Source organism: Hordeum vulgare, chromosome 4H (genome assembly GCF_904849725.1).
Source record: "Hordeum vulgare subsp. vulgare chromosome 4H, MorexV3_pseudomolecules_assembly, whole genome shotgun sequence".
Classification (NCBI taxonomy): Eukaryota; Viridiplantae; Streptophyta; class Magnoliopsida; order Poales; family Poaceae; genus Hordeum; species Hordeum vulgare.
In genome coordinates, this window is record NC_058521.1 from 42,489,806 (window position 1) to 42,501,874 (window position 12,069).

Genomic DNA, 12,069 nt, shown 5'->3' on the forward strand with positions numbered 1-12,069 from the left:
AAGTTCACAGAAAAAATCAAGCATGACATCACAGATTTGGGTTGCAGAAAAGATAACTCCAATTTTGGCCAAAACACCGAACACTACTGCAAAAAGACTCCAAGTAGACTTGGAAAAGTTGTACCCCATTAAACTGCATTATACCACAGTGTGGAAGGATAAACAAAGGGCAATGAAGAATTTGTATGGTGATTGGGCAAACACATTTAGGCTGCTTTTCAATTTTAAAGCAGAGGTGGAGAAAAGGTCACCTGGCAGTGTTGTCGAGATAGATACTGAGGTATCAGAGGATGGCAAGGTTTATTTCTCCAATTTTTTTATGGCTTTAAAGCCTTGCATCGATGGCTTCAAAGTAGGATGTCGTCCATATTTGAGCATAGACTCATCATTTTTGACAGGCAAGTGGAATGGTCAGTTGGCAGCATGTAATGCTCTAGATGGACATAACCGGATGTTTCCAGTTGCTATTGGCTTGTTTCAGTCAGAGACAGAGGCTTCATGGACATGGTTCATGATGCAGTTGAAAAGATGCTTAGGGCCAGTGTCACCTTTGGCAATACACACAGATGCATGCAAAGGTCTGGAAAATGCAGTTAAAAATGTATTCCCACATGCTGAGCAAAGGGAGTGCTTCGGCCATTTGTGGATGAATTTGATCAAAAAATTCAGAGGAGATGAATTTGGGAGAATGTGGCCAGCAGCAAGATCTTACACTAAACAAACACATTCATATCATCTTAGTAAGGTAATGGCAACATGTGAGGAGTTTGATACATGGTTGAACACCTACCATTCTTTATTATGGTACAGGTCAGGATTCAACACTACCATCAAGTGTGACCATATCAACAACAATTTGGCAGAAAGTTTCAACAACAAGGTGAAGCAGCTAAAAGATTTGCCTGTGCATGACATGGTTGATCAAATGAGGATCATGCTCATGCGGCTGTGGGAATTGAGAAAAAAGATTGCTGATTGTCTGCAAGGTGATAAACTTCCAACAGTGGTGCAACAGGTGGTCAACAGAAGCAGAGGTCTTACACATTTGTCTGTTGAAAAACCATCACTGTGGGGTGCTGAAGTTAGAGATAACAAGACTCGAAGGAGGCATGTTGTTAACACTGAATTGCATGATTGCAGTTGCCTCGAATGGCAGGCCACTGGTAAATCATGTGATCATGCCATTCTATTCTTAGCCGGCCAACCAAAGATAAATATGCATCCATATCTGCATGAGTATTATTCGGTAGCAAAATTCAGAACTGCATATGCAACTCCAATTGCACCTCTTACAGATCAGGAACAGTGGCCAGAAGTGCCGCTTGAATATTCCATGTGTCCTCCTCTAACAAAAAGAAAGGCAGGCAGACCTAAACAGAGTAGATTCAAAGCATGGTTTGAAAAAGGTGGGAGTCGTAAGAAGGGCAAGAAGGACAAGAAAGATGCAAAGCCAAAAAGGGCTCAAAAGGGTAACAAAAACAGATGCAAGAGGTGCCAAATACTTGGGCACACAGAGGGATCCAGACTATGCATTTTCTCTCCTCCTAATCCGAGAAAGTATGTGCTTGTTTATTTGTGTTTGTTCATATTCTGATTTTGTTTAAATTATAAATATGTGGCATGCTTTGTTGTTTTCAGGAGGAAGCTTCCAAGTCAGCCTATTGTTGTTGAATAGTGTTGGCCAACAAAAAGAGCAAGAGTGAGTGGCAGCAGAAGGCAACAAGTCAGTGGATGGAACAGTTTGGTGCTGCAAGTGACGAAATTGAAGCTGTGCACATTGTCGAAACTGAAGCTGTGCACACTGTCGAAACTGAAGTTGTGCACACTGTCGAAACTGAAACTGAAGTTGTGCACACTGTCGAAACTGTCGAAATTGAAGCTGCTATCGAGTTTCATGAGGCGATAGCATCGAGTCCAGTGAAGAAAACCAAGATGATCAGTGAACTTGTGTGTGCAGTACAACCAAAAACAAGAAATGCCAAGGCGAAGAAGGGTACACGGCCTGGTCGGAAGAGATAGAACTGTTGATCATTTGAAATTTATGGCATGTAATAAAATTTGTTGGGCACTATGTACCCACATGTTTCCATCAAAACTTGTTTAATTATTATTGTTTTCAAACTAAATTTCAAATTTGATGAAAAATAAAAATTTCGGTTTAAATTCAAATTTGGAGTAAGTTGAACTTTTGACTCGGGTATGATGTTTCAATGCTACCACAACAACTCAAATATGGTTGTTATGTCATCATTCTGAGCTCTTTTGTTAAGTTAGAGCCATAGTCATAAAAAATGTGTGACAAACGACCTCATAAGGTAGGGTAAACGCCATCTTCTTAAAGGCATTTTCCTGCAAATGTATATAAACCATGTTTATATATATTTTTGGTTGCTATGCAACATAATAGGACTATGGGCACAAGTTTTGATTTTTTTTGATTTTTTTTGAATTATTTGTGCTCATTTGAAACATAGTCAACTTTTTCACAAAAACGTTGACCGACTCAAAATCAAAGTTTATATTTTTGTTTGCTAAGTATGTGATGTAAAATGACAATGTGTGCTGGTTTTATATTTTTCTGATTTTGTTTGAATTAATTATGTTCAACCCTAGCTTATTTCGTCGATATCGTGAACGTGTGAATTTTGGTTTTAAACTTTGCATATAACAAGTTTCTATTTTTTATAGCAACTCAGTTGAATAAGTACACAATGTGCGCTGGTTTTCTATTTTTTGAATTACTTATGCTCTACCCTAGATCATTCCATCAATAACATGAATTGTGTGAATCTTTTTCATTTAAACATGGATATAACATGAATCAATTTTTTTATAGCAACGTAGTTGCATCAGTAGACAGTGGGAGAAAGTTTCATATTTTTTTGAATTTTTTGTGTTCAACCCTAGCTCACTGCAACCCTAAACCCCGAAAACCCCATCCTAAACCCCTCCATAGTACATTGTACATTGTAACAAAATCTCATCTTCTTGAAGGCATTTTCCTGCAATTGTATATAAACCATGTTTATATTTCTTTTGATTGCTATGCAACATAATACGACTACGGGCACAAGTTTTGATTTTTTGAATTATTTGTGCTCATTTGAAAAATAGTCAACTTTTTCACAAAAACGTTGACCGACTCAAAATCAAAGTTTATATTTTTGTTTGCTAAGTATGTGATGTAAAATGACAATGTGTGCTGGTTTTATATTTTTTGAATTTTTTGAATTAATTATGTTTAACCCTAGCTCATTTCGTCGATATCGTGAACGTGTGAATTTTGGTTTTAAACTTTGCATATAACAAGTTTCCATTTTTTATAACAACTCAGTTGAATAAGTACACAATGTGCGCTGGTTTTGTATTTTTAAATTTTTTTTTGAATTACTTATGCTCTACCCTAGATCATTCCATCAATAACATGAATTGTGTGAATCTTTTTCATTTAAACATGGATATAACACGAATCAATTTTTTTATAGCAACGTAGTTGCATCAGTAGACAGTGGGAGAAAGTTTCATATTTTTTTGAATTTTTTTGATTTTTTTGTGCTCAACCCTAGCTCACTGCAACCCTAAACCCCATAACCCCGGAAACCCCATCCGAAACCCCGCCATGTTTGTAGCCGTCGATCATTGCTGAGTGAGCGGTTGGATCTGACGTCGATCCGCGTTTGTGATCCGCGTGTGCTGATTGGCTGGCGAGGGGGGGGGGGGGTTTGGATCGAGGGCCCGAGTGAGGGCCTGTCCGTTGGATCTAGTCAGTTCGGTGAAGATCCGACGATTGGAAATGAATCGGTGCATGGATGTGGCGTACGCGCCTCTGACTTCGTGTGCTTCTTTGTTGCATGACACGCGTCGGTTTTTCTGCATGCATGCACGCGTCGCATCAGAGCCATTAGCAGCGCATCAAGGACCGTAGTCTGAATGGGCTCTGAATATGAGGGGCGTGCTCGACGCGGTGCACCGACGAAAGTATGAACGGCGGGCGTGCTCGACGCAGTGTGTGAATCGGCGACGCACCCTTTGATCCAATAGGCAAACGCAAATGGGCGGCATCCATTAATTGCGGCAACTGAATCGACGAACCGACGCAGCCCAAAACCTGCTATTTAACCCTCCTCTGCCCCGTGCACATCTAACCTTCATCTTCCTCCTTGCCCTCCTTCTCCCCAGCCCCCCCTCGCATCACATTCAAGCAACCGCAAGCCCCGGCATGGAGTTCCATGGCCCGACGTTCCAAGCGCCCGGCACCAGACCGGAAAGGATGTACCCCGCTAGGGTCATCGTGGAGAACCAGCTCCGGGTCTGGGCCATGTCGCGCTGGCGGGGTGGACGGGAGTTTGCGAGGCTCTTCCTTCGTGCCCTCTATCGCCACCTCCCTGTGGGAACTCCCCAGATGTTCACCATCGACGAGTCTCGCATGGGAGGAACTGGCATGATCGTGCGCTTCCGCAACCCCTACGACGCGTATCACCTCCTCGGCCGTGTCTGGTTTGGGGGGTGCAAGTTCATATGCTTCACCACCTACAACATCTTCACCGACCTCGACAGCATCTGGCCCAACGAGCACGCCATGCACACCCTCCCCTACAACCTGTCGGCCGACGACGATGACGACTGAGGGCGCCCGAGGAGTGAAGACGCGCGCCCGTCGCCCCTCCATGTCGGGTTTATCGTAGTTTCTTTCTTATCTATCATATCTGTAATGTTAAACACTATCGTATCTGTAAGTTTATTGTAATCGCCCGTACTGTTGTGCCCTACGTACTGTTGTGCCCGTTTATGTGACGCCCGTGTTTATCTTATCTATGTTGTGCACATCTATGTGTTTATGTGTCAGTTTATATATTTATCAGTGACACAGTGCACCAGGTATTTGATCCTTTCTTGTCACCATTCATGGTTCTGTGTTTATCTTGTCACCATTCACCAGGAACTAATCTCTCGTTTGGTTGACCCAGGAGCAGCAAGGCAGCAATGGAGGGGGGGGGGCAATGGAGCGCAGCCGCAGCGACCAAGGGGCGGGCCAGAAAAGAAGCAGCCAGAAGACGTTCCTTTCCTCTTGTGGATCTGTTCCAGCCGGGCCCGTTCCAGCCACTGTTCCACGCATCAGAGGCGATTTTGCAGCGAGTAAGGGGCAGAAAAGGAGCAGTCAGAAGACGTGCCCGACGTTCCTCACGTGTAGTTGCCCCGTGTAGTACTAGCTCTGTAGATTTTACACTTGTATCTTGCAGGCCGCTTAGGCCATGTTTGTAAATAATACAGATCAGATTAGATGTTCAACCCTGTTAAGATAAATGAACTTGGATTGTTGTATATAATCGTCGTTTTTATTTCCTACTGAAAATCATACATGACCAGTCAAATAATTTTGGGCCTGGTTATTCCTATTGAAATCAGTAGTACCTTTTGTAAATTACACCTTTGGGCCTGGTTATAATCCGTCGTTTTTATTTTGGGCCCAACATCTATTCGCCAGCCCAGGAATAATTTTTTTGTACTGAAACTGAACTTTGTTTGGTCTCGCACTCGGCAGCCCAATTTTGTTTTTTTACTAAAAACTGAATTTGGGTGTGTACTATGTTAACTGAAGAACAAAAAACAGAGGAAACACAACATGAAAACTGAATAATTTGTGTTCCAAACTGCTGATTCATTTAAGATACATGAACTTGTCATGGCGCACAGATCACATCATCTACACTGGACAGACCTAAATGCCCCCTCTAATGACGATGAATAGCAAGTAATACATAAACAGAGCAATGACACAGCAATAAAAAAACACTGCCATGATATTTGCTTGCTTCTGCAAATCGATCATCTCCCTTTGATTTTTCTTTATCTTCTTCAGTTCATCGGTCGGTTCAGACTCCAAGTACCTCGCCATCGGCACAACTCTGCCCGCCCCTCTGTCCGAGCTCCCCCAATTCTCCATCTGCAACACCCCGCCCAAATTGAGCTCCCAGGTTGCGGCCACGCTAGAATCAATGTAGCCCTCAGATTTAATCCTCTGAACATATTCATCAATCCACTCGAAATGTGTGCATTTCTTCAGGATCTGCAAACCACAAAATGAACCCTAAATCTCAAATTCTAGGAGAAAAAACAAAATATGGAGAAATCAAAGCAAACAACAGCGAAAGAACGGGCTTAGAACCGAGATCTAACCTTGCCATCCCTTCCTGCCATTGGTTTGCTCAAGCATTTCACAAACTCCCGCCCAAGATTGCCATTCTCATCCGTCTTAGTCACCAACCGTTTGAGAGGCTCTGGGCGTGGGCAGTTAGGGCACCTTGTGAGCATCACTAGACCATACTGACGCCAGTTTGATTGCGTGGCGGAGGAGGTGGACATCTGCACTAGGTCGCCGGAGACCCGAGGAAGAAGAAGAATGGGGAAAGGGGAAAGCAATGGGCGGCGGCGGACAGACGGGCACGGGCGGAATCGCTTCTAGCCGCGACGAGGTAGGTCCCGCGCTTACTGGACAAGTGGTGGGTCCCGCGCTTACGTGGATACGTTGTGGGTCCAACTCATAACAGCTAATGAGGATATCAGTTCTGCTTAAGGGCCATGTCGCAGAGGAGCTATTTACTCGCTCAAAAGTGTCGCTGCCGAGCCATTCTGTCGAACAACGTCTCATTCCATCCAATTCTCAGGAAATACGTCGCACAGGAGCTATTGTCCCAGCTGACGAGGCAACAGTCAGTGCGTGTGTCCTTGCAACCCTAAGAAAGGAAGTCGCAAATGATCCGGTTGATTTTCTTGAGGATAGGATGTGAGATATCCATGGCCAACAGGATGTGAGTTGGCATTGCGGTGAGGACGTGACGCACGAGGAAGAGCCGCTTACTGCAGTTAAGGAGAGCGACCTTCCATGTGGTGAGCTTCAAGACGAGTGGCATGAGCTCGGACGAGGATGCTTTACAGACCTGAAGCAACAGTTCAAGTTACTTGATGGGGAAGTCCTTGATTGGGCAGGAAAGTGCGGTCTCAATATTGTGGTCACTGGCGTGAAGCATCGAAGTGGCCGCAGAGCACTTGGGCCAAAGTAGTGCAAAGGCCCGAGACTTGTCGAAGGTGTCAAGGAGCTCGTGGATGGGAGAAGATCAAATGTGTTTGGATGACAGAAGACAACGACACCATTAGGCCTCATTTGGTTAAGGGGGATTGGGGAGGTTTAGAGAGGAAAATCCCCGGGAGGGTTAGAAACCCCACAAATCCTCGGGCGTCCATTTGATAGGAGGGGTTTGCTTAGGCCAATCCCCTCTGTTCCCCTTCAATCCCTTCCTATCCATGTGTTTCAAAATCCTCTTGGAGGGACTAGTGGAAGCAAAGCCCCGGGGATTTGAGAGGATTGGGTGGAAGAAAGGGATTCACCCAATCCCCTGAAATCCCTCCCTCTCAAAACCTCCCAAATCCACCTTAACCAAACGAGGCCTTAGAGAAGAGAGATGTTGTTGGTGGAATAATTTGCCTCCTTATGTTTTGGAGATTGTTGTCATAAACTATAAGGGACTGATGTGTTTGCTAGTGCACATAGAGTAATAGGTTCGCGAAGTCATGTGGAGTTAGGTACAAACTCCAAAGATAGTCACCCGTGTGGCACCAAGAATTATAGTCAAAGTCTAAGTCTGTCGAGAGTGTGACGCCCCCATTTTGATCGTATGCTAATCATACAAGCAAATACGTACGACCATGATTAGGGACTCACGGGAAGATATCACAACACAATTCTAGACACAAATTGAAGTCATACAAGCTTCATATTACAAGCTAGGGCCCTCGAGGGCTCGAATACACACGAGTCAGCGAAATCAAACAATATCTAAGTACAGACGTAAGTAAACAAGTTTTGCCTTAAGAAGGCTAGCACAAACATAACATCGGATTGAAAAGGAAGGCCTCCTGCCTGGGAGCCTCCTAACTACTCCTGGTCGTCAGCGGCCACCACGTAGTAGTAGGCTCTATAGGGGTAGTAGTAGTCATCGGCGGGATCAACCATATCCTGGGCTCCATCATCTGGTCGCGGCAAATGTATCAAGAGGAAATGGGAGAGCAAAGCAACGATGAGTACTCGTCCAGAGTACTCGCAAGACTCACATCAGAACTATGCTAAGGTATGTTGGAAATATGCCCTAGAGGCAATAATAAAGTAGTTATTATTATATTTCTAGTTCATGATAATTGTCTATTATTCATGCTATAATTGTATTAACCAGAAACCGAAATACATGTGTGAATATATAGATCACAATGTGTCCCTAGTGAGCCTCTAGTTGGCTAGCTCGTTGATCAATAGATGATCATGGACATTGGATGTCATTGATAATGGGATCACATCATTGGGGAATGATGTGATGGACAAGACCCAATCCTAAGCATATCACTAGATCGTGTTGTTCGTCTGCTAAAGCTTTTCTAATGTCAAGTATCATTTCCTTAGACCATGAAATTGTGCAACTCCCGGATACCGTAGGAGTGCTTTGGATGTACCAAACGTCACAACGTAACCGGGTGATTATAAAGGTGCACTACGGGTATCTTCAATCGGTAATCCATCATCATATTGAGCTCAGTGTGACTAAGGGGTTAGCCACGAGATGATGTGTTATGGAACGAGTAAAGAGACTTGCCGGTAACGAGATTGAACAAGGTATAGGGATACCGACGATCAAATCTCGGGCAAGTATCATACCGATAGACAAAGGGAATTGCATACGTGATTGATTGAATCCTTTACATCGTGGTTCATCCGATGAGATCATCGTGGAACATGTGGGAACCAACATGGACATCCAGACCCCGTTGTTGGTTATTGGCCGGAGAGATGTCTCGGTCATGTCTGCATGTCTCCCGAACCCATAGGGTCTACACACTTAAGATTCGATGACGCCTAGGTTATAGGGAAATAGTGTACGTGGTTACCAAAGGTTGTTGGAAGTCTCGGATGAGATCCCGGGCGTCACGAGGAGCTTCGGAATGGTGTGGAGGTAAAGATTAATATATAGGATGAGAAATTTTCGACATCGGAAATGTTTCGGACGTCACCGATAATGTACCGGGACCACCGGAAGGGTTCCAGGGGTCCACCGGGAGGGGCCACCACCCCAAAGGACGGCATGGGCCAAAAGGTGGAAGGGAACCAGCCTAGTGTGGGCTGGTGCGCCTCCCACGTAGGCCCAAGGCGCAGCAAGGGAGGAAAGGGGGCAAACCCTAGCACAGGAGGGGGCACAAGGCCCATTTGGGTGCGCCACCCCTCCTCTCCCTGCCCTGGCCGCCGCCCACTGCCCTAGATGGGGCTGCCTGTGACAGCCCGAGACCGACGTTCCAGAAGATTCCCCTTTATTTCTGTTTCCGTCGTGTGGTTATTTTATTTTGTGGCCTCTTCATTTAGTTTGCATCATCGCATCATGCATGGCATCATGTCAACTGTGTTTTGTCGGTGTTGCTTGTTGCTCCGTGTTGTTGAGTGTTATGCTTGTGAGTGGCGTTGTTTTGTTGGAGTGATGAGAGTGGGTGCAACAGAGCCACCTCGAAACCCTGTTGCACCGAGGACGTAAAACCCTTCTCTCCTCTCTTATTCTAGTTTTGTGGCGGCGATTGATTTCAGTTTTAACCCTTTCAAAATAAATTTGTCTTCTTTTAAAACTCATTTTATTAAAGGTGGAGGCAACCCCTTGGGTTTCCTTTATTTTTTCTTTTGTTTTATTTTAAAACTAGAGTCTCTTTTATTTATAAAAGGGGTTTATTTTATTATTAAAAAAAGGGTTTTATTTTATTCTTTTGTTAAAAGGGTTTTAATTTTAATTCTTCAAAAGGTTTTATTTTTATTCGTTTTAAAAAAATGCCCAAGCTTTTTTATAGTTGGGGTATATTTTTCAAAGGAGCCAAAAGCATTTATTTATTTTGTTAAAAACCTTTTCTTTTGTTTAAGTTTTCTGTTTTTAAAATAAAAAAACAAACAAAATAGGGAGAGAGGAGGACCCCAGGCCCAAGGACCAGCCGGCCAAGGCCCAAGGCCTGTCCTCCAACCCTAGCGAGCAGCTCCCGTTCTCCCTTCGTCCTCCCCGTCTCCCTTCTTTGTGCGCAGCCGCATCCCCCTCGCTCGATCTCCCCTCTCCTCCCGTTTCCTCCTCCCTCTCCCGAGCTGCCCGCCGCCGGCTTGCCCAGGCCCGAGCTCCCCCGCCCGTGTTCGACTCCCTTTTCTCGCCCCCATGGCCGCCCGTTCCCCTGCCGAGATCCTCCCCTTGCTGCAGCAGCCGCGTCGCCCCTGGCTTCCCCCGCCCGTGCTCCCCTCGCCCAGTGCCGTCCGCGCCATGGCCTCGCCCCTCCTCCTCAGGAGCTGCTCGCTGCCATGTTGCATCCCCGCGCGCCTCCTCCTTCCCCGCGCGCCAGCTCTGGCCGCCGTCTTCCGCGCCGGTTCCTTGTCGTCGCCCGCCTGCAGGAGCCCCGCGCCCCGCGTCCTGTGCGCGCCCGCCGTCGGCTCCTGCCGCTGCGCCCCGCCTGCGCCGTGGTCGCCGTGCTGCCCGTCGTGGACGTTCTATCCAGGCCCTGTGCGCGCCAAGTCCCCCAGGCCCGGCCCCCTCTTGCTGTAGCTGCTGCCGCCCCTTTGCTTGCGATGCCTTGCTAGATGCTTGCCTGTTGCTGCTGCTGGCATATCGTGCTCCTGCGGCCATGGTGCTTGCTGCCAGCTAGCTTGCCTGTCCCTGTTGCTGAGTTGCTAGCTGCTGCCGAGCCTGTTGCTATGATTGATGTTGCTCTTGCTGTAGCTGCCTGCGTGCTAGCTGCCTGATACTTTGCTAGCTGCTTTGCTGCTAATGCTAGCCGACGCTAGTTGCTGCTAGGCTGCATGCTCTTGCTAGGACGTTGCTTGCTGTTGCCTGTTGCCGAGAGCTGTAGTTGCTGCTAGGTGGCTGTTAGATGCCCTGCTAGCTTGCTTGCTTGCTGCTGCTAATTAGTTGTTTGCTATTGCTTGCTAATAGATGCTTGTTGTTGCTAGTTGCTGTTGTGTCGCCGTTGCTTGCTGCTGGTGATGCTTGCATCGCGTTGCTGTTTGATGTCGCCGAAGACCGTGTGCCATTCCCTCCGTCGTGGAACCGACAAGATCGCCGTGTACAACTTCGTCCTCGACGACCCCCAGAACGTGTTCGACTATCGATGTGAAGACCCTGAACCGACGCCAAAGACCTGTGAACCGACCCCGAGCGAACGACTACCGTTGACGAGACGACGACCACGACTTCCACGACGTCCGCTACGATCCGATCCCCTCCGATATGCACGCTTCGAAGGTATACCGATGAGTCGTGTCGTGTATCGAATGCAAATGTGTTGTATGAGATGTATCATATGTTTGTGCCGTATATTGGCTCGTTGCACGTTGTCTCTCTTTCGTTGCGCCCTCGACACATGGGAACCCGGTAGCGGGATCACCCCATATTTATTTGGTTGTCCCGCACACGCTTCCTATATGTTGGCACGATATCTCGACGAGTTATCGGGATAGGAACGTTGTCGTGGCTTCGTTTCCGTCTTGCCGCCTTAGTACCCCTTTCGCTCGCCGTGGCGACATTTGCTTCTTTCTCTTCTTGCCCGTGTTGTAACTTGCATGCATGACGCATTCATGGCATATATCTTGTGTTGCATGTCTCTTGTGCTGTAGTGTCCGTTCCAAGTCCCGCGTGTTAACCGACTAGGATGACATGTAGGATCATCCGCTTCACCCCTTACCATGTTAACCACATTAAATATTGCCGTGTAAATAATCGGGAGTGAACTAATGATTTATCGTGGAGTTTTGTCGATATGTAACTCATTGCATATCGAGCTTCACTTAATGTGTAGTGTTTGTGTGAGGTGAATTGCCATGCCATGCCTTGCATCAATGATCTGTTCATGCATCATAGTAGGTTGTGCATCATGTTGTGCATCGTGTGGTTAATATCTGTGTTGATGTTTGTTTCCGGTTTGCTCCGTCTCGATAGAGTTCTGCAAGCGTGTCGGAATGTGAGGACCCGTTCGACTACGTTGGTTCGCCGACTTCACGGAGTTGTTCTTCTT